Source organism: Ambystoma mexicanum, chromosome 13 (genome assembly GCF_040938575.1).
Source record: "Ambystoma mexicanum isolate Mex_15411 chromosome 13, UKY_AmexF1_1, whole genome shotgun sequence".
NCBI classification, from domain to species: Eukaryota; Metazoa; Chordata; class Amphibia; order Caudata; family Ambystomatidae; genus Ambystoma; species Ambystoma mexicanum.
The window spans coordinates 137,018,648-137,038,944 of NC_090938.1; the positions used below are offsets into that span (position 1 = coordinate 137,018,648).

The 20,297-nt window shown below is 46.5% G+C and overlaps 1 protein-coding gene across 7 annotated transcripts in view; it reads right to left on the reverse strand.

The window, feature by feature from the left end:
- The window catches only part of FANCE (FA complementation group E), a 167,914-nt gene that overhangs the window by 110,933 nt on the left and 36,684 nt on the right, over positions 1-20,297 (reverse strand). The window contains exon 2 of one of the 7 annotated variants that reach the window (XM_069633464.1): positions 9,457-9,674. The exons of the other annotated variants lie outside the window; for them this stretch is intronic. The gene's annotated coding sequence lies outside the window, so the exon portion shown is untranslated. The remainder of the gene's footprint in view (positions 1-9,456; positions 9,675-20,297) is intronic. 7 annotated transcript variants of the gene reach the window in all.

Below are 20,297 nucleotides of genomic sequence, written 5' to 3' on the forward strand. Positions count from 1 at the left end.
CCCAGAGCTTTTGCCTGTCGACTCTGTCAAAAGCCTGGGGCAGATCGACAAAGGCCAGAAAGAGAGTTGGTGCGCCCTGTTTGACCCTAGCTTTTAAGATGTTGAGAAGAAGGATATTGACAGACGTGCTCCCCCCTTTTAAGAAACCCATTTGGAAGGGGTCATACGCTGGCGATTGATTGGCCCAGTTCCTAAAGTGGGTCAGAAGGAAGGAGGCGAAGATTTTTCCAATTGTGTCAAGGAGAGCGATTGGTCGATAATTTTCTGGATCTTCTCTATTTCCTCGTTTAAAAATCGGGACAACCACCGCGTTGGTCCATGAGGGTGGGATGGTTCTTGTCCTGGCGCATTGTGTAAAAATAGCGCTGATCAAGATTGACCATTGCTGAGGGTTTTGTTTAAGATCGATGTTGGAAAGACCATCAGGTCCTGGAGCTCTTGATTTTTTCAGATTAAGAATAATCTCCTTTATGTCATCTTTAGAGGATAGATTGATCCAGGTCTGCGATGTGCTCCTGTTTCGGTCCGGCAAGATATGGCCTGGAGTTTCGAACAGGTTTCCGAAATGATTGATCCAACGGTTTTCCGAAACTGTGTTGGCCATGTGCAGGGGTATTTTGTTTTCAGCTTTTTTGATGAGAGCCCAGAAGTCTCCAGTCTTTTTTGACCCTAGGACCTGGAGCATTTCTTCGGCATCTCTTTGGAACATTTCGTGTCTGTGTGATCTTAACCATGCTTTGTACACACTGGTTTCCTTCTTCCATCTGGTCCAAGTATTTGGCGAGTTTTCGTTTTTTGCTTGTCTCTTCAGCTTTCTCAGTAGTCTTTTCTTTTCTGCGACCTTTGCGTCAAATACGTGTAGATTTGTTTTCTTTTTTAAGCTAGTTCCTAATTTGGGCTTCTGGTGTGCCAGAACTGCCTTATTATTTGATGGGTGTAGCTTGCTCTCATCCTAGATTTAGGTTTAGCATTTTTCTCACCCATTATACAGTTCAATAAACTCCCTTGTGCCTGTCTTTACGGATGCCACCATGAGTTAATTACAGGGGGGTAATCATTTGTTTGCGCAGATGGTTAGTTGACTCCAAGAAACGCTGGATTGAAGGGAAATCAACCATAGCCTGTGTCTACCAATCGAATTGGGAATTGAATTTTGATAGCCCAGGAGTCTCATTCCATATGAGGCTTTGAAGGATGTTTAGATATTGGCCCAAGTCGATGTAATAGCAAGGTTTCCACTTTAGTTGGATAGAACTTTATTAGCAGAAGCAATGAGTACTTACACAGTTGGCTGTGGAGACTTTCAATTAGTTGACTAAAGGACGAGATTTCTCTCTCAGGGTTGTCGTCCATTCGGTTTTGGAGCTACAAGTTTGTCAAAGTGTTGTCCAGGTATCTAATGGAGGATACTCTTTCTAATCTGCAATCCCCCACCCTCCAGTACATTGTTTTGGGTATCCTTTTGGTGGTAAAGATGATAATTTTGACTACTCCATTGGGTGGCGTTAACTGTGCCATTGCTCCACCCAGCAGTGCAAGAAAGCGCTTCAGACAGCACAGACAGTCCAGGCCCGTCAAGGGGCCAAAAAGAAGATTGAAGTTCTAACTGTGGTCTCGGAGGGAGTGGGTGGGGAGGGAGGGGGGGCATGTTATATGTTTCTCTTGAATTATACATACTGCAATGATTAATCAATGATTTTCGGCTTATATCATTGTTGTAAAGTTAATAAAGAAATAAAAAAATGATATTTTGGATTTCTCTCCATTCATCAGGAGATTATGAATGGTGTGTTCAAATAATTGCTGCAACTTCATTCAAATAGTTTGACTGAAAAACAGAAGGCCATCAGTGAAAGCGAGCCAATTGAGTCTTCGGTGGCCTGATATAACTGGGTAGGAACTGTTGAGAGACCAAAGTCTGTCCAAGTTGGATATGTAGACATTAAAAGAGTCAAGGGTCCAATAAACAAACTTGTTTAAGGCCTACAAAGGTCCGAATTGCTCTTGACACTGTGTCCTCTTTGGTCAGTCTTACTTTAAGAGTGGTCTCACTGTGGAGAGCCGCTAACAGCTGCACTATCTTTAAAGGCACTCCTCAGTCCAGCATTTTCTTCCATAGCACTTCCCTGCAGACTCTGTCAAACGCGCTACTCATGTCTATTGATGCCATGTAGATAGTACCTATTGTGCCTGTCTTCACGGCTACTAGCAAGTGAGACATGATGGTTGCGTTCAAAATTGTACCCATGCAGGACCAAAATCCGACTTGGAAGAGGGAAATGTCGTCGGAGTGGGATAGCCAGCTGTTTAGGTCACTCAAGGGAAGGCATGCAAAGATTTTGATGGAACCATCTAGAAGCGCTATAGGCCTGTAGTTAGTTGGGTGTTTCTGTCACCCTTTTTGTAGATTGAGACCACAATGATTAGAGCCATGTCGGTGGAAATGTGTGTATTGCAAAGATAGATTTGAATAGCGTCATCACTGGGCCTAGACAGGCCTCAGGATCGCTCTCGATGACCGCAGGAGCAAGCTCATCGGGGCCCAGAGCTCTAGACACCTTGGACTTTATAATGGTGCAGAGGATATCCTCGTTTTCCCAAGTGTAGTCTGCAACTTCTAAAGGCCCAGTTTACCTGAACAGTCTTTGAGGGTTTAGCGTTCTTAGTTATATAAAAGTCCCTCCAAGTCTGCTCTAAAATAGGTCACGTCATAGTCACGACTGATCCACCCACTTTCCTGTTGGTGAGGGTCTGGAATTCAGCATTTACTGACGCCCAGTTTTTCAAACATTATTTGGTTGTCTCTGTTATGTCTGGACTTTCAGTGACTGGATGATGTTTTTGTGACTCTGTTTTATGTGCTTCTTATGCTGCTCATAAATATCAGGCACAAGTTGTAAGTTGCTCAGTTCTCTTAGCCTTATCTCTTGTCCCTTTTTGCTTCAAAGGTTTTCGTTATAGCCATGCCGGTGGGTTCTTAGACCTATTGGTTTCCCCCTGAGCAAAAAGGTCTTTAGGCATTGTCGTATTGTATGGTTAAAATTGATAGCAGTAAAGAGATCTGATGTTCTGCTACTCATCATGCTGCTCAGGCGAGTCGTTTCCCGAGACTTCATAAAGCCCCGACAGGAGGTAGTGTTCCATTTTACAGAGAGAGCACCACTAGTGGGCATAATCATGACCATAATGGGGTCAAAAGTGAGTGTCACAACTGTCAGTTGTTTCGATTGTCAGTATTTAGTGGTCGTTTAAAGTTGAGGTAGTTATAGGAGTGTACACTGGTTTCAAACTGTAGGAGACATATATGTGGTTGGTCCCACGATAAAGCTGCTCCTCGATTCCAAGTAGATATTTGCTTTCCCCGAAGTGCACCCTCAGGTACAGATAGTTGCAACCCCCAGTTATGCATACAGGAGTTCTAATTTGTTCTGTTGTCACACTGCTAGAAAAGCCGTGCGTCGGAATGATTTGATCTTCATTCAGCATATGTTTGACTGGACAGTCTGAGTTAAAGTCTCCCTCATGATTCGATGGGGGTGGCCCAATTCTAGCCAGTTTTTGATCATGGCATCCAGTGCCATTTGAAGAATAGAATGCAAGTTCTTCCTAGAATTCAAATATACATTGATGACAAGAATGTCCATAGTTGAGAGTTCAGTGCAAAGGCTTATTGCCAATAGGCCATCATCAAGAGTGGGTATTCTGTGTAAAGTGACTTTAATGTTCAAGTCTATAGCTATGGCTAGTCTTCCAACGGGTTACCCAAGCTGTCCCTTCATTGCTTTTTTTGTAAAAGTCTTATATCCATCTAGCTCGAAGTGGTGAGTAGTCATCGTTTCTTGGAGATTAAAAACATTTTTGTTTAAAGTAGCTCAGGTTTTTGTAGTCCCCTGGCTAGATTTGTAAAGCCACACACATTCCATACTGCCAAAGATAATTTGGTTTGGTTAAAGATGTGACACTCCTGCTCTGGTATTAGCAAACATTTTTAGGGCCGCTTCGAACCAAGACGAGTCTTGTGTTTTGTCATTGGGGGTCATTCCGAGTTTGAAGGTAAGGGGAAAACGGTGCTGGTAAAGGATTACCAGCATTGCTTACCGCTACGGACTATTCTGACCAGCCAGACCGCTATTAGCGGCATCGTAAAGTACGGTTCCTCTAACAGCGGCATGGGCGCGGGCACACGGGCCATCATGCCGGCAATAGCGGCATGCCGTAAACTGGAGGAGATCACAAGTGAAGCAGACATGCAAATACCAGCATCATGAAGGCATTAAAAGTGGTTACCGGCATGCCGTAAATACCGGCATCTCTGACCAACTATAAAATACCTTGTGCAGTGTTCCCAACTGCCACAGGTGCACACAATCAGCACAGGTGGAGGCAATGGAGTCTGGCCCAGTACAAAAGGAGCACACCCACACACCACACCCCTTCCCACACCAAGATGATTCCAATAGTAGTAGCATTACTGGAGCTGGAGGACATGCTTGCTTTGCCACAACATCAACAACAACAGCCAGCACCACAGAGGAGACGCAGGAGGAGAAGGAGGGTGAGACAGGCCCAGCATGCCCCACCAGTGCAGTCACCGTTACCATGCAGGCAGCCCCCTATCCCTCGTATCAGAGCCAGTCCTTTCAACCTAACCCCTGAGCAGATCCACACTTTATACCGTCTGGACCGGGACGCCATCACCACCATTGTGGACATGATACACAACGACAGCCTCAATGAAATATGCACCGCCATCCCCCTCTGCTGAAGGTAGTGTCCGTGCTCCACTTTCTTGCCACAGGCACCTACTGTTGTGACTTGATGGTCGTGTAGATGATGAAACCTCAGTCCCCAATTACCGCACGGGCAAATATAGTGATATTACTGCCCGTGCAATCTTTGCGGCCACAGGTGTAGAGTATCGTCAGCCTGGAACCAGGAACGCTGGAAGGACCCCCGTGACCACTGCAAGGCAAGCAACGAGGTTAGGCAAGGAAAGCAATCCCAATGAGAGCAATACAAGGTCACACAAGAAGGCTTACCCAAATGCAGGCGGCAGGGTACCCGGGGTGTGGTATATGGGCAGGGGTCTGCAATAGTCGACCGCAGTAGGCGACAGTTGATACACAGGATGGCACTCTAGGTGGATGGTTGTAATACCTGATGCAGCAGAAAAAACATGAGCCAGGTACGAAGGCAAGAAGATCCGTATTCAGTCCAGTAACAATCCGGGGTCAGAAAACCAAGTGGTAACGTCAGTTGAAGGGGATGATCCAAAAACAAATCCAATGGAAAGCCAAGGTCGAAAGTTCCAAGTAAGCAAAGAATTGCAGAAGTACCAAGGGGAGACGTGGAGAGGTCCGTGATCGAGGTAACCAAAAAAGAAGCAATATCCGTGAAACGCCAAACAGTACTACTGAAAGCAGCTCTGAAGCGTGTGAGTCTGTTCGTTCCTTTTGAATGGGAAAAGGCGATCACATGATGTGGTCACGTGACACACGTTCCGTGTCCCGTTTTCAGTTCATGGGGATCTCTTCCTGGTTACGTGAGGCTACCTGGTCACGCGACGCGTGCTCCACATCTCGCAGCTTCCAACCAGGTCATTTCCTGGTCACGTGGTGATTCACGTGACGAGCCCTCAAGCAGTGCCGGTACCTCGGGCGCATCGTTGAAAGACACCACTGCATTTGCCAACGAAGAAAAGGAGACCGTACTGGGTGCAGGGCCCTATGAGTGTGCCTGGGGCTGTCGCCTACCTGCCGTCGTCGGGCATGCATATGTAAGTGCGACAGGGGTTGTTTGTTAGCCTGAAGTGTCAGATGAGTTGCCACCGGGGACGTGACACCTACCAGCACACAGTGGTGCACATGCATGGCATATCACAACCCTTTTTTTCTCTGATTCTGGACCAAGTGCTGGATGCCCTCCTCAAGCACACAAGGGACTACATATCCCTACCACGGACTCCCCAGGAGATATTTGATACAAAAGTTGGCTTCCATGCACTGGCAGGCATGCCAAATTGTGTAGGTGCCCTCGACTGCACCGACGTGGAGTTGGTGTTCCCGCAGGCCATGAAGGTGGTGTACCACAACCGCAAGCAACACCACTCCATCAATGTGCAGATGGTATGCGATGCCAGAAAGATCATCACACATTGTTGAGCCCGATATCCCGGATCAACTCATGACTCTATGGTCCTGCGGAACTCAATGCTACTACTCTTCATGGAGCGACATGCTGGACGACATGCCTGGATGCTTGGTAAGTTGCATGACTAGCACATGGCATTGAAATGGGGGGAGAGATGCACACACCACCATGCTGCCAATGTTGATGTGACTGCACGATGTGCACATCACCGAACACTGTGCCCCAAAGCAGCACAAACGGTATATGACACCCTAATTCCATAGGAATGAAGTAAGGTCGACACCTATCATGTCATGATTCCTGCCCCTCATGTCCCCAGCCCTCCAAGATGTCAGGCTGGAGCTAGGCCACGATCACCTACATGGCCCTCAAGGGCCTCTCCATCCCTCCAAAGACCCACTTGGAGTCAGACTTGGCGCTTGTGGCACAATACTCACTTACTCCGAAAGGATAACATTGGGGATTGGACTTGTAGTGCATTGATGGGGACACGATGGATGCCCCCCACATATTTCGGTTCCCAGAACTGCATGTTCAGTCTAGTCTTTTGTGTGTGATTCAGCCCAGAGACACCTGGGATACCGAGAGACTATTTAAGCCACACCCAGGCTGAGAAACATGCTTTGTGTTTTCTGCACCTGCAGCATGACACTCACCGCATTCGGTTTGGTCTCCAGTAGGCCTGCATCTTTCTTCTGCGCTCAGCTCCTGCAAGAACACTGTTAGGAACAGCCTTACCTTGTGGCGCTTCTGTCCATCATTCATTGCTCCTTCTGTTCTGCGGGCATCTTCGGCGGTGTCATTCCCAGTCCGGCACGCCGCTTCCAAAGGAAAAGGAAAAACTGCAGAAATAAGGCATTAGTAAGCATTCAGTAAATCTTCGCTTATTTTTAAAGACTGTACGAGCTTCAAACGCTTACCTGAATCCCGCCCGCTCTGGGGGAACTCTGTCTCGGAACTTCTCATCCATCTGCTAGAGGGAAAAAAGACACTCCAGGTTAGCGTGGAAACATCTAGAGGCGCCATATACCGCGCTTACTCACCGCATTTCATCTTCTTAACCGGCATCCGAGCTGAAATGTTGCAGCACCTAAAAGACACAGAAAAAGAACTCAGTTCAATACAAATACGAAAGGGTCGCATCGCGCCCTCACTCACCTTCAGCGCTACTCATCTCAGCAGCACGTCGCCATCCCCGGACGCCGGCTATCATCTAAGGAAGGAAAGGAATGAAGTTAGAGAACTGTTCAAAAGACTCATTATACTAACCTGTCGGACTCTTGCCAGTGAAGTAACTAGGCAGCAACGAGCCCGCATCAATCAACATGCCCCTGCGCTGAAAGCAGGACGGAGAGCACACTTTCCAAGAAAACAAGGTGTGCTGTGGATCAAAGGGAAGGGTTGGACGTGCACCACTCATCAGCGGCCCTCACCCTCCGTAACGCCATCCAGCACCATGCAGTGCACATGCACTATGTTGCTGTCTCCAGCAAATCACCACACAGTACAAGCATCCCTCGGAGTCCAACAAACTGAACCAACTAGGGAATCCACTGTCTGTCACAGGGCCGCCACACCCACAGGAGTGCTGCATGTCACCATGGGAATGATCAGCGGGGATTGGCCATTATTGAACAGACTACTGCCAATGCTGCCTCTAAGTAAATCTCACAGAACACAACACATCACATATTTGACACAAACACAGCTGTATGCGTACGCGATGCATGTGCAACAAGATGTCAGTGCACACCATGAATCATCTTGAAGATGCAACCCACACCCTTAGTCCATGGCACAGGACACATTGAGGGACTGAAAATGGCGTAAATACATCCAGGGACATGTGCATGTGGCCAACGATAATCTGTATGCATGTGTGACTAGTACAGCTGTCCATCATGAATCGACTAACATTTACCTTTTATTGCCTCTCATGCAGGTGATAGTAGCTATCCCTTGAAGCCATGGCTCCTCACCCCTGTCCGAAACCCACAGAACAGGCACGAGGAGGACTACAATCGTTCCCATACCCGTACCCGTGTGATCATCGAGCAGACCTTTGGCCTGTTGAAGGCACGATTTTGCTGCCTCAGCCGGTCGGGCATGAGAAGGTGGCCAAGATCATCATGGCATGTGTCATGCTGCACAATTTGTGTATCCGCCAGAATGTGCCTCTGCCCCCTGACATCGAACTGCTACCACCTGGTGATGAAGATGGGGATGAAGAAGATGTGGCTGGACATCATCGCGGTGCCGATGCACAGGAGGGACGTGCTGTGCACCAGTCAGTGATTGCACAATATTTCTGACACACATGGCAGCAGAGGGTGACTTGATAGTTGGACAGAGGGCACTGGGTGTGGGGGTACATGTACACTATGCACTGTATATGAAAAAATGACACGTGCGCAATGATGAATGTCCACTCAGGTCTTTCTTTTCACACAACGGGTGTATTAAATATAACAATGATAACGAAAGTGCAAAAATCCACCACCGCCCTCCTTCCCTCCCCTCCCCCCACAACTCCCCCACACGCCCTCACCCTCCTTCCCCCCACGACTCCCCCACATACCTTCACCCCATCCCTCTCCCCCACACATGTCCTATCAAGTCTCCAATACCTACATGAGGCTGCCCTATCAATTGGCACTCCCTGGTCCAGGTGGCGGCATGTCTTGCCGGTGCAGGGTATGTGCTGACCTGTGGAGCGGGCTCGTCTGGGTCGAACTAGATGATGACGGTGTGGCCGCCAGCTGGGATTGGGTAGCCGGATGCCCTGCCTCCATGGTATCGGCTATGCGGCCTAAGACCTGGCGGAGGGCCGAGACCTCCTCGCAGAGGCGGCTGGTGTGATCTGCAAAGGTTTTGGCCATGGAGGCGGTGTTCTCCGTGATGGACCTGCCTAGAGAGGTGAAGTTCGCACGTCATTCCTGTCTGGCCAGTGTGTTGTCCCCAACAAACTGCTGCACAAGGGCAGTCAGCTGTTCTGACCGCTGCGGCCCTGCGGGTGCACCCGTGGAGGTTGATGTTCCCTGGCTGTCCTGTTCAGCCTCTATACTCGTCAAAATGGGACTGATGTGCCTTTCCATTTGCTCCTGACCAGACTGCTTCGGGGTGGTGGCGTGGTCAGTTTCGAGGGACGATATTTGGGGGGATGCCGGTGGACTGGGCGTACGGACCACTTCCGATGCATCGTCCTCAACAGGCACCCATATGTCATCCTGTGGGTCCACCACAGCCAGGGGTGCTGTGGCTGCCACCCCCCAGCCAAACTGGACTCCTCAGAGTGTGGTGCCTCACCTGATTCCTCAGGATGGCCAATGGGTGGTGGTGCTTCGGCCTCTATGGCCCTTGTCGGCACCGGTGTCTTGGCAACTGCGGTGTCTTGCCTGTTGGTGCACGGCGGCCCCTGGGTTGTCCCCTCAAGGTCGAAGGGTGGTTGGCATCATCCGGGGACCTCTTCCGGGGTGTGGTCTCTGCACGGGTTGCGTCCTGCCCATCGCTGTCATGGTCAGAGCCTGTGGGGGTCGAAGAGAGGGACGGCATGAGTGATGTTTTGATAGGCATCACACATACATTTGGACAATTGATCATCCATACAATTGGGGGTAATAGGCATTTTTGTTTGGATGAGCATGTTGTTTGTTCAATGGGTGGGTTATGCAGGCATACGTCGGCGTCACTCATGTTGGCCAAGAGCTATGCTATCTGACATGCATATTATTTGGGGCCTGCACGCTGTGTGACTCATGGCATTTACATCTTTGTGTGTTATGTGTCGGGTAAGGCATTGCCTTGCAGCAGGCATCTTCATGTGTCTGTGATGCGTCTGCCTACTTACCTGGGAGTGTGTGTGTGTTGGACCATGGCTTCACTCTTTGGACTGACATATTGGTTGACTTTCATCAGACTCGGCATTACAATGTTTTCTGGACACTCACCTCCATCGCCCGATGTTATGGCGCCACACTCCATCTCGCCAACACCTTCTATCCCCTCCATTCCGATCATGCTGGCGCAGATGTCCTCCATGGGGCAGCTTGATTGGTGAGCTGGGACCTCCTCGTGTTCCCATTGCCTGGTTCCTAATCACTGAGAGTATATTTCTAACTCTGACTCGCAGTTCGTCCCAGCGCTTACGACATTCTTCGATGGTGAGTGGGGTGTTCCCAACAGCACTGACTTTCTAAGCAACAAGTGCCCAGATCTTCTTTTTTTCCAGAATTGCCTCCCTCTTCATGTTTTTGACAAAGACTATCCCAGCATGCTCCTGCAGTGTCCCGACCAGCATCTCCAGCTCATCCTCATTAAATCTCTGCTAGCGCTGGCGGGCAGCTACTTTCTTAAGGGCCTTGGGCATAGTGGTGTGATAGGAGAATGTTTTCAGAACAACAGCAGAGTCCAACGGGTCCTGTGTGGTGAGGATGGCAATGTATTGTGTTTTTAAAGATGTTTTTAAAGATGGCCGTCGTGCTCCTTCCCGTTCCTGTGCGATGACTCTACTTCCGGTTCCGCTTATTAGTGGTGACCGTTATTAGCGGTGACCGCTAATAACAGTCACCGCTAATGCAGTATTGGGCCATGCCGGTAGTGCTATCTATGCTATGCATGAGGCTGCTAAGGGCATTTTTCGTGCCTTTTACGGCATGGCGGTAATGACCTTAACGGCATGGCGCAAAGCTCATGCCCGCAAAGTCGTAATTGTTCTCCATTAGCGGACTAGTGACTGCCCGGACACGCTATTTACGCCATGCCGCTAAGGACCGTTACTTACCTCCAGACTCGGAATGACCCCCATTGTAGGGTTTGTTGTTGTCATGCATGGACTTGTTGGAGCCTCTCGGTTTGTCCTGTATAGACCAATCAGATATACCTACCCTTCTAATAGGCAGTGGGGCAGCTAAAATGTTAGTTGTTTCTTCAGACGAGTTGAGCTCGTACAAGTCGAATCCCAGGGTTCTTGGTGTAAGCCTTTCAGCCAAAACCAGCTGTGCTATTATATTGGAGTAGAAGTGACAAGCCACTATGTCTCCCCCATGGTCTTGTAGGTTGGCATAGTCAATATCACCTGTGTGAAGTGCTCTCAAAGGTGGCATACTCTGGAAGACCTCAAGTAACTTCCCTTTGTTCAATGTTATCTCACCATTTATGTGTGCAATGTTCTCCCAGCCGATAGTCTTGCTTGACAAGCTGGTTTGTTGTACTGGTTGGTTTGGGAGCAGATTGCAGGGCACGGCAACATTGGTTGTTGCAGATGAGCGACATTCATGCTCTTGCTCGATGTGATACTAAGTCTATGGAGGACATTCAGATTCTGTGACGAATGACACTCTACCCTCAGTGTGATAGGGACTCCAATTCATGTGGGTAACATAAAAGTCGTAATTTGACTTTGTTTTTTGCCCCCTTTGATCATCTTCTGTTGGTAGTTCTTTCACGATGGTCAGACCTGTTGGTGAGATGTTGTTCAGTGAACCCTGAGAGTTCAGATCAATAATCTCTCCCTTATTGGGTAACGCACGTAAAAATGTCTGAAGATTTCCTTCTATTACAGTTTAGAGTTGATTGATTTTTTAGATTTTTTCTTCTGTTGACGTTTCCTTATTTGGGATATTTGTCTTGGCCCACTAGGTAATAGAGTTATTAGTTGGGAGCCCATTCCCGATTTCTCTTCCTCTCCTTGAGCTCCGACTCCTTGGGAGTCAAAGAATGTTGGAGATGGGCTTAGGTCGTTGTGATACTCCAACAGCGGTGACGGGCTGTTTGGTGACTGACTGATGAAGATTGGCTGTTGGTTAATTACAGAAGTGAGGCATGGTGATCCATGTCTAGGACGAAAGGTGGATGGTCCCAGCGTTTTTACATTGTTCTACACTTTGTCTTCTCCAGAAGTTCCAAAATTGACTGGGTTTACAGTCGGACACCGATATTTTGGCTGTGCTGTCTTGCACAATGTCTTTGATATTGTCACATAGTCTCAAGAGCGATTCCAAGACTAAGTGAAGGGCTGGGATTGTTGCAGGACCCAAGTAGTCAAGGTTGGACAGGACATTAGAATCCCACCTCATGTGGGTATTTCTGGGGGTGTAGAAATCATGGTTGGACAGGGGGGTGTTGATCGAAAGTCCCTTTCATATGATTGAATTGGGGATCGGAGTGTTTCTTTCACCAGGCTGCCTGTTTGAAACCCTGGTTTCTCCATTTGTTTCTTGTAATTATCCCATCTCCCTACAGAGACGCAGAAAGGACTCATCCAAGATGATAGAATTGTTGCATTCATTGTTCCTGACCGCCTCCATTTGGGTGTCTATGTTCACGGCCTCAGCAGTAGTCGTAAAAGGAATTGGCTGGACTGTAGGTTTGAGCTGCGTTATGTCCATTCTGGTGGTCGTAACTTAGATGTCTATTGCAAAGGTTGCCCTTGTCACGTATTTCCTAGGCGTGGCTGTTGTTGTGAGTGAGTTGCCCTAGCTGGATTCCAGGTGTTGACAAAACAGAGATCCTGACTTGTTATACTGCTTTTGTTGGTATTGTTTCCGTTGTATTAGGGCCCCCTCTCATCTGGGCATATTGCACAGAGTGATTGTCAGTAGTTAATACCAACTCTGGGATTAGATTAGAAGTGACCACAGCTGCTAATGACTGGTCCCTTCTTTCTGAGCTAATGTTGCATTTGCTGCGAAGAGCCACTGCCATGGTGACTCACTGGGGTTGGCAAGAGACTGGACGTGAATAAATAGGTGAAGCAGACAGTGTGGGGTTTGCAAGGTCTCAATTTGTTCAGATTACTATTAGGTGGCAGTTAATAACGTTAGGTAGAAACCAGGTGGAATCCTGCTACCAAAGATGTGCAGGCCTGTGAAACTGATGGTCCAATATGGTTTCAAAACAAGCCTTATGTAGGGTGACCGTGACCTGCGGCTAATAATGGATACTGAAATGTGGGTGTATGAAGGTGTGTTGCCTGCTAAAGCTACCTGTGAGCAAACTGTAGATAGGTCATGCACCTCAACACGCTCATGCGCGAAATAGTGGGTCCGGGACACTTTACATTACCGCGTACTGCCGCTGAAGGGGCCACTCACACTACCGTCTGGACCACAGTGAAATAGTACAGCCACTCACAGAATCTGGAAACCCTGCATCAGGACAGCTTTTATAGTGTTAAATATTAAATAAATTCAGCATTATCTTTGACATATAAACACAGTGAAATGGTAAAAACTCTGAGTGATATTAAACAATGGGCACAGTTTGTCTGTTAGCTCACATAGAGGGAGAGACAATTTAAATGTATATACACTCCCTTAAGGTGCAGGACAAAAAGAGAGCGTACACAGATAGTTCCAAGAAACCCAATATTGCCGCTCAGCCCTGGCCTGAGGCACTTTTCAAATCATACATACATATTCATCTAAGACAATTTTGCAACACTGAGCCGATGTAACATGCATTTCTGTTTTTAAATGCCTGTCCCCTGGTAGGCCTAACATTGAATTATAAAACAGACCCCAAATTGTCAGTTTTAAGGCACTGGGTATTGGTTCATGAACGGTCTCCTCTTTATAAAAACAGAAGTTTCTGGGACACAACATACATTGAATGTCTAACCCCCTGAGCCTGTTTACCATGCCATTACAATAATACCAGTTCTGCATAGGATGGGCTATGATTAATCACTAGTATACTATTGGTAGCTGCAGTCTACCACTTACAAACAGGGGTGACACAGACAGGATAAATGGAAACATGACATGATAAAACCACCTGGCTACACCCAAGGGCGTATGGGAATGGACGGGAAGAGGGAACGAGGAATGAACGAGAGAGAGAGGCAAAAGGAAACAAAAAAATAATTTCACCCAATGAGACACAGACAAAACTGAAACTGGGTGGATGTTAATTTAACAGCACCGATCCCAGTATAGCTCCCATTTGGGTCACACTGCATTAGACTGGAGGTCAGTGGATGAGGGGTGTAACCCCCCTGATGGGTGTGGGGTTCCTCTTTAACCATAGGCTGGGCTGTGGGGACACCCCTTCCTGGTGTACATCAAAAAGCATGTGTCGATTCCAAGATGGCCACCGATAAAGTGGCTGTGTGAAGAGAGGGCTCCTCCTGTCCGCTCCGGAAAAAAGACGATGAAATAGCCCCCCAACATATGCGACAACTACCAAATTGTGCTCATTAGGATCCCGGGACCGGTGAGAAGCATTTAAAATGTGTATATTGGCGGCACAACACCAAGAACTGACTGCAACTTTTTCGAGGTGGCGCCAGGGCGTGGCACTTCCCACCGTGGCCAGAGGCGATCGATCACAGGGCTTACAATTGAACAGCCGCTTGGAACAATTTCAGCGCATTATCGTTGTTGAGGAGGAACCTCCCGAGATGGTACCTGAAAGACATATTTGATGACCTGATTGAACAACGAAGGGAGTGCGAGGCCCCAGAAATAGCAAGGGGGCAGCTATCCGTAAGACCTGGAGTGCATCATTTACGTTGTGGAGTTATTTTAAGAGACTGATGAGTGACTGCAAAGCAGTGAGGTGGACCTGTGGAACCACGATCAAAGGAAACGCGAGTGCCCTAGAAAAAAGTGGGTGGTAATACCAAACCTGCTGATTGGTGAGTACTTCAATTGTGCATCGTTTGAAGTGACCCCAAGGTTTCTGCAGTTGTCTTGCACCGATAAGCAATCCAGGCACTTCATGGAACGCGGTTATCTCAGGGCAACAAATCAACCCCACAGTGCTTGCATCAACAGACTTTACCTGTGACCCGCGATTAGGTCAGTGGTGTTAAAACCGGGGGTGGATTTAGAACTCTTCTACCATGTGAGGCTAGAACAACATTTTTTGAGATTCCACCTCTGTCACAAGAAAGGGCGTAGGGGAGAGCTGGCAGGTTTGTGATTGCAGATTTATTTCATAATGTCTCAGAACAGATCAAAAGAACCGGGGGGGCCCCACCCCTAAATTTCAAAACAACAAGAAATGATGGCGTAAAGAAGGAGAAGAGGCGCTTAATGATGAAAGGCAGTCAACCCATTAAGTATTAGGACCTGTATCATTACCAAAGACGCCAGAGCTGGATTCTACAACTGAAGTAATTAAACAATGCTTCAGTGATTTTAAGGATCAAATGATGGAAACACTCCAGGCACAAATCACACACTTATAAGAACAGAATTTGCACAATCTCTACAGGAGGTGGAAAGCGACATCAATGATTTAACAGAGCGAGTAGAAACAAATGAGACAGCGATTCAAGCTATTGTAGAAGACACACGCAAAATAGATTTGCTGACTGATCAGCTGGCAACTGCGTCCCAAAATATGGAGGTTCTTGAAAATAGATCAAGGAGAACAAACATTCGGGTCAAATCACTCCCGGAAACAATCAAGGACCGAGGCTTAAGAACAACTATGCAATATGTGTTTGCTTATCTTTTAGACTTGGAAATGGGAGAGGATGTCCCGATAGATCGAACACAACGCGTGGGCCCGAAACGCAAAGATCCAGGAGTAAGGCCCTGAGATGTCGTTGCTGCAATACAAAAAGGTATGGACAGAAAGAGGCAATCCTAAAGGCAGCAAGAAAAGCAACCCCTGTGAAGGTCAACGGATCAGAAATCCGATTGTATCAAGACTTGGCGCAAGTAACTTTGTTGAAGCGTGGACTAATGGGTCCAGTAGTAAACGTTTTAATTAAAAACCAAGTTTGTTACAGATGGACACTCCGTTTCAGACTTTTGTTTACAGGGAAAGGACAACAACATCGGGTCACTTCGCGTGATGAAGGCTTACGTATATTGAAGATAGAAGAAGAAGGTGTCAGGTTAGCATGACATATACATGGAGTCAGGTGTGGGCATGACATATACATGGAGTCAGGTGTGGTACATACATGGAATTGAAGGGCTTTGGTGAGGTTATGATTGGTTTTTTTAACTAGATACAAAAGTTTGGCCTTAACCTTCATTGCAGCCTTTGGAAAGTGCCCCCTAGCCAAGATGGAGGTGTCCAGCTTAAGTTCTGATTGGCTGGCGTTTGTTTATTGGAAGGACAGTGAACATTCGAAACTGCCTTTCATTGTCGTTGCCCAGCTGAGAGGACGTATGTAAAAGCTGCTCCTGCTTAACTTGATCAGGAGTTTCAACTTTCAAGCAGTCGAGCGGCTACATCTGAGAATTAAACTGGAATAGAGTCTGGAGTTCTTTGGGATACAGGACAGGAGAAAGAAAATTCAATTTACTCAAAGGAGAACCTTTCGAGACTCTTTCAAGAGATAAGTGACTTGTTAAATACTCAACGTTGGTGTAGATATTGATACTGAACCTATTATTAGTAATATTTTATTTGTACTGAAAAGTTTAATGTGATACAAACTTATTCGGATTGAAATGTTCAAGATCGGGAGCGCGTGTTCATCTGGTTATGTGATTCAACTGTGCTAGCGCGTGCGCGTTCATCTTACACACGTATAAGCTGTAACACGGGTGCGTGTTCCTATGAGCTACGTGATTCAAATATGCAAGCGCGTGGTCTTTCTGCCAAGTAAAACCTCAGCGCGTGTGCGTGAACTACTTGCTACGTGAATCTACAGCGTGAGCGTGTGAACAATATTGCTACGTGAAAACATCAGCGCATGTGCGCGAACTACTTGCTACGTGAATCGCGTGAGCAACAATGTTACGTGAAATCTACAGTGCGTGCGTATTAACTTTTGCTATGTGGATCTACAGCGCGTGTGCGTGTTTTTTTTGGCTACGTGGTTTTTCAGCGCGTGTGCGTTTCTGGCTACGTGTTTTTTCAGCGCATGTGCGTGTTCCTGGCTACGTGGATTTACAGCGCTTGTGCGTGTTCTTTGCTACGTGGATTTTTAGCGCATCATCTGAATCTCAGCCTGACAGAAGGGAATCATCAAAAGGAAGCTTGCAAATTCCATGAAACAGGGAGATTCAGAAGATGGGAATGGACTAAATCATCCTGAAACAAAACATTGTGAGACCGATTCCATGGAAGTGTCGACTGAGTATGACATTCACGGAAACGGTAAAATGTGAACGCTAATGTATTTTGTCTTTAAATCTGCAAATTATGGGACTGTAGCAATGCTTATGGTGGAAAAATATGTTGAGGGGGCAGTAACCTTGATTAAAGAAGGCAGCGGGAGGTAGGGGGAAGATGTTCTCAGCGCTTGGAATCGGGAGTGTTGGGTACAGGTAGACCCATACAACTAATCTCTGGGTGTGTAGTTGGGCTCAACCTCAGCGATGCAATGCGTCGGAGGAAGGGGTATAGGTTGGGCTCGACCGGGGAGAAGAGAGGGAATGGTGGGTTTGTGAGGGTTTGGGGAAATTGTGTTGGGGAAAAGGGGCGGTCAGATACCAAAGGAGTACATATATTCAGATGGGAGGGAAAAAAATAATACAAGTTCTATCCTTCAATAGGAGTTTAAACCTCCCAGTCAAAAGACGTAAAGTCGGTTCTTTTTTGAGTCGAGAGAAACCCGATGTAGTGACGTTTCAGGAGACACATGGGTCAAGGAAAGATGCAAATAAACTGAAATTATATGGTTACCCACATATTGTTCAATCAAAGAACAAGGGGTCTTAATAGCTGTGAAAGGTTGGGTTGGTCAGAATATATTGGCAAAAGAAATGGATAAGGAGGCAAGATATATATTTGCATTACAATATAAATGAGGAGAACGCGTTATACGATTGCTACATTCTATGCTCCAAACTCTGGGCAAGATGTGCTCCTGCAAGGGGTACTGGGCAAGCTATAACGGTTTGCAGAAGGACAAATTATCCTGATGGGGGATTTTAATATGGCCTGGGATCCTCAGGTTGATAGAAGCAAGTTTGGACAGACATTGTAACATCCCCCAATGCAGAAATTCAAAATGACCATGGCCACCCTATCATTAATAGATGCTTGGAGAGAAACTCAATATGAGGACGAAGGGTATATGTTTTATTCATCTGTCCATCTGACATTTTCATGGATAGATTATGTGTGGGTCTCAGCTTCATTGTTAGGAAGAATACAACAGAGGGATATGGGCCCAATAGCCCTATCCGACCAAGCACCATTAAAGCTAAAAATTCTCCAGGGAAACAAAGGGGCAGGGTTATGGCGTTGGAAATTCCCAGAACATATAATAAAAGACCAGGTAATGGGTGAAGAAATTCGGGGTAAAATTGAAGAATATTTTGAACTAAATTGTAATTAGGATACTCCTGAAAGATGGGTTTGGGCGCTTTTAATGCAACCATGAGGGGATAACTAACTGGTAAAAAATCCTGAAGGGAGAAGATACTAATAGCAGCCCAATTGGAGCTGGAAACCCAAATAAAGGCGGTTATGAAAGAGATGGAAACAAATCAGTGGGCACGAATACGGAAAAAACATAAGTATCTCAGAGGTCAATTAGATCTATTACAAACAAGACATGCCGATAAGGCCCATTGTATTTAAGACAGAGCTATTATATCAAAGCCAATAAGGCTGACTCCCTGCTGGCACGCCAAGTTCGAATGAAGGATGAAGCTAGGATTATTCGTACTATCGAGACTGGGCAAGGTAAAATTAGCTCCTCTTCTAGAGATATAATAGAAGCATTCACAGAGTATTACTCTGTGTTATATACTTAGGATCGCGCAGACTCCAAAGTACAAATTACTTACTTGGCACAATGCCAATTAAACAAACTAGATGTAGCTAATGGGGAAGAACGAGAAGTGATAAAGTCTTTGCCTCTTCACAAGGCTTGGGACCAGAAGGTTTCCCAGCAATTTTTTATAGGACTTACATGGAGGACTTAAAATGAGTGCTGACTTCACCGTTTAATTCCTTCACGGAGGAGGGTACTATTACACCCTCAATGGAAAAGGCAAAGGTAGTGCGTTTCCCAAAGCCAGGGAAGGATAGGACTCAATGTGGATCGTATAGACCCATAGCTCTCATCAATATAAATGCCAAGCTTTATACTAAAATAATAGCAACCAGATTGGGAAGGCTAGTACAGTCACTAATTCACTCTGACCAATCCGGGTTTGTTATGGGAAGGCAACATTTGACAACACTAGCGGGTGAGCCATTTGATAGAGAAAATAAATAAGGTATGACCGAAAAGGCATTTGATCAAGTTGAATCGTCCTTTTTATTCTTGACAATGGAGACTATGGGATTTGGCCCTATGTTCTTGCAAATGCTAAGAGCAAACTATAAATCCCCAATCCTACGACTAGCTATTAATGGGAATCTCTCCCATGAGGTTTGGGTTATCCGGGGGACCAAACAAGGGTGCCCGTTATCGCCGATATTGTATGCACAGCATCTTGAGCCATTGTTGTCTAGAATCAGGGAAGAGGAGAAAATGAAAGGAATTCAATTTGGGGGAGAAGACCACAAAGTAATGGCCTTTGCGGATGACTTATTGTTTACACTGACCGATATTATCTTCTTCTTTACCTGCCTTAGCAACAGAATTGACGCAGGGGTGGCAGGCCTAAAAATCAACACACAAACATCAGTAATGATGGCATTTCAAAAAGGGAAAATATCAGGAAAGAGGGAAGGCTATGAAGACCAATTTGTATTAATGGAACGGGGTATGAGATATTTGGGCACACAATTAACAGATTCCTTGGAGTCGATGTACCGAGCAAATAATCTCCCTCTCTTGGCATCAATTAAACAATGGCTTAAGATAAACAATTTTCTGACAACATTGTGGACGGGAAGAACAAACGTAATTAAAATGATGGGTCTCCCAAAGGTCTCGCACTTTTTCCAGGCATTACCGATAATGGTCCCCCTGAAATTTGTAAAGAGACTTAATAAGATTTTGAGGGATTATATTTGGCAAGGTAAGAAATCTATTTTTCTTCAAGTTATTCATATAGCGCAGCCATGGACCCTTAGGCGTTAGGGCGCAGACAAAAATAAAAACAAAGCAAAATAACCAATCCAACGTAGCAGTGAGAATCGAAGACAGCCAGCTCAGTTCGAAACACGCGTTCAAGAAAACAACCATGTTTTCAGTTATTTCTTAAAGAGAACTAATGAGATCTGGCCTCGCAACAACGGCGGGAACAGGTTCCAGGCCTTATGGGGCGGCTGTTAAG